The 3,184-nt window shown below is 33.2% G+C and overlaps 1 long non-coding RNA gene across 4 annotated transcripts; it reads left to right on the forward strand.

Annotated features, from left to right (window-relative positions):
• The first annotated feature begins 6 nt into the window (after positions 1-6).
• Positions 7-1,494, forward strand: LOC9298951. 4 transcript variants are annotated; one of them, XR_002330409.1, is made up of 6 exons: positions 7-34; positions 150-471; positions 568-673; positions 772-824; positions 899-940; positions 1,113-1,494. It is a non-coding gene; the product is annotated as an uncharacterized LOC9298951 (long non-coding RNA). The 4 variants fall into 4 exon arrangements; XR_002330408.1 differs by having other exon boundaries at positions 13-471; XR_002330411.1 differs by having other exon boundaries at positions 13-471; positions 1,258-1,494.
• The last annotated feature ends 1,690 nt before the right edge of the window (positions 1,495-3,184 follow it).

A 3,184-nucleotide genomic window follows, 5' to 3' on the forward strand; every position in this document is an offset into this window, starting at 1 on the left:
AGAGAGAGGGAGAAAGAACTCATTTGATATGAAGGTTTATGAGAAGATTTATTTGTTTTTTTTGCCAGATTTGTGTTAGTTTCTCTAGCTCGATGCTTAGGTTAATTGTTGCTGTAACTTGTCTTCGTTTTATGTTCTTACTGTGATAGGAAGCTTGTTGACAAGGTTGCAGAAGCTGGATTCTATGTCGTGGTTCCTGATGTCTTCCATGGAGATCCATTGTTAGTTGTTGATTGCAAAGCTAAGAACAAGACAATGACTTATCTCTTTGTTGGATAATAAATAAACCATGGTCCACTGACATGAGCTTACACATGGCTTTATCTTTCCTGTTTTGTGTTTAATCTCAGCAAAAGTTGCGGTGAAAATGGCAAAACAGAAGCTTGTTGACGCTACTGTTTTATTACATCCTTCTAGTGTGAACAAAAGATTAAAAAAGAGTGAGAGTCATCAATCTTGCTGTAAAAGATGGTAAAACACATAGAAGCTTTCTTTTGATAAACTCGGGACTAGGTACAATAATCAGTTGTGCAGTTTGTAATTGTTGTTGTTTTGCCTTTCTTATAGGTGAATTAATCTTTTGACGCTAGAGAAATGGAGTATGTGTGGTTAGTATCTTCTGTTTGTTTGATACATGGTGAGATCACATTTGTTTTGAAATTGTTTCCTAATGGTAAGTTTGATAATATGGGTTTTGTTTGTATTGCTTCGGTTATATCTTGGCACGATTAGTTTTATGAAAATATTGATGGTGTTTTTGTTTGATTGCAGGTTGGAGTTTGTGGAAACAACGTCATGAATAACCAAGTAACAAGTGATCTCATGTATGAGTTTCTGTTTTTTTTTTTCGTATGAATCTATAAATTATTTTATGGTTCAATATATGTTTTGTCTTTAGTGAGGGTATTGGATAGAAAGCTTCGATTCATCTTTTGGTGAGGTAAGCTTTCACTGGATCTCAGATATTCTTAAGAAAAGCTTTCGGTGGATCTTAGATATTCTTAAGAAATTTCTGATTCTAAAAATTCTTGTGTTCTCTGTGAAGTATGTTCTTCATAAGCTATAATTCAAATTAATGGTCTCTAGTTAAGTTCTATTCTTGTTTTTCTCAGATTCAGCTGTGGTAGGTATTGGTAAGACACTTTGCTGCTCCAAATACCTTTTCTAGCTTATCTTTCCTTCTTTCCTCACGCTTTTATATGTAGTCATTATCTAGTAGAAGCATTTGAAAAACTCACTTGCTTTACTTATACAAAGACAGCCAACGACAAAGAAAAGAACCAAACTGCAGAGAATATGGAGAAGGCAGTGAAGTGTGGACATCAACCTAAGTTCTTGGAGGGAGAGAAAGAGCAAACCAATGTAATTCTTCGTTTAGTCCATCTGAATTGCAGTACTTATGATGTTGTTTAAGACCTTTTTTTAACAAATGGTGTTCAATGCTACACTATGTAACTTTTGATGATCTATGGAAAGAAACATGTTTTTAATAAATTGGTTCTGTAGCATATTATTAATTGGATTTCAAATCTATATATTTTAATTGCATATAATGTATTCCAGCATAAAAATGCGCTATAAAAAATCAAAGCATTTTAATAAAGTTATGGTAGAAAGCACCTATAATAGCACGAAAAATGAGTTATTACATAATTAAAAAAAAATATAAAGTCGTTATACCAAAGCGTTTAACTAATGCTATGGTAGAATACTCTACCATAACATACAGAAAAAACGCTATCGTATGTGGGGGGTCTACCATAACAGGGGCATAAGATAGCGTTTATGAAAACGCTATTAATGACATATAATAGCTCTTTTCTCTAGCTAATAATGTAGTTATTTCTTGTAGTGAAGAAGACCGAGCATGTCCCAAGTTGTTAACGATCTTAAAGAGTGTCTGATATCCGAAAATTCAAGGACAGAAGAGAGTCGAGAAATGAACTCAAGGAGTTCTGTAGAATTCAGCATGGATATTGACACCGAGGTAATGCCTAAAGCACGCTAGTTCACCAAAAAAAAGAATACTCCCTTCAGGATTTTGATGAATTTTCAATTCTGCATCTTTAAGGGGTTTACTATCAATTGGTATTTGGTAATTTGCTTTGATGCGACATTTAAATGTAATTTTTGGTAATTTGATGATATAGGTTGTTGTGAAAAACTTTTGAATAGTTCAAAACATTTTATGATGAAAAATGCACAGCATAACATTTGTCAAAAGCATATGGTGGATGGCTTATATCATTTGTTATGTCACTACTTAAATATATCGATTTTTATTTTTAAGACTTAAATTAATTATTAGAAATTTTTTTGATATGTTAAATTTATAAATCAACAATTGAGGTTATTTGACAAAAAAAAAAAAACAATAGAGGTTATTGTTAGTGTATAAACGAGCTTAATTAGAACAAATTAAACCCTAACAATGTAGTGATAAAAACAGAGAGATAATAGTTCAATAAAAAACAGAGCATGTGTCATGAGCGACGGAGTGATTTCCAACGGAGAGACAAACTTCCATACTTTGTGGCTAGTGAATAATCGCCAAATCAACGGAGAGCATAAACCCGCGAAGAGTGATGTAACCATCTAATACCCAAACGTCTTTCTTCCTTAGGAGTACACACATCCTCCCATGAGACTTTAGCCTTGGTATGAATATATGAAAGCAAGTAAGAAAACAAGGGAAACTTCAAGAGAAGTTGGTGGAACAGAGGTTATTTGTTGTAACAACAATTGGTACTCTTGTACAGAGGTTTTGTGAGTGATTAGCTGAAATGCGGAAATTAAAACTTTGGATCCCTAAAGACGGCGCCAAAATGTTGTTTGCGGCTGTGGTGATTAGCTGAAATTCGAGAACTACTGAAGGTTTTGAGAGCTCTAGTGTCTTCAAAGACGGCGCGAAAATGTGGATACCACATCCAAATACTTAAGAATTTATAATAAATTGGGACAAAAACTCTCAAGAACAAATGTATGAATCGATTGATGATTAGATAGAAACTGTAAGTGTACAAATTAAGAGAAAAAGTATAGTATTGCCATGTATTCAGAGAATAATCAGTCAACTTCTCTTATTCAGAGGTCCTATATTTATACACGATATTTAAGATCAAAATGGCTAATAAATTTTTCATAAATATGTCCGTTTTGATTTGATAGTGATTGCGGTAACTTG

This window comes from Arabidopsis lyrata (assembly GCF_000004255.2).
Source record: "Arabidopsis lyrata subsp. lyrata unplaced genomic scaffold ARALYscaffold_109, whole genome shotgun sequence".
Lineage (NCBI taxonomy): Eukaryota > Viridiplantae > Streptophyta > Magnoliopsida > Brassicales > Brassicaceae > Arabidopsis > Arabidopsis lyrata.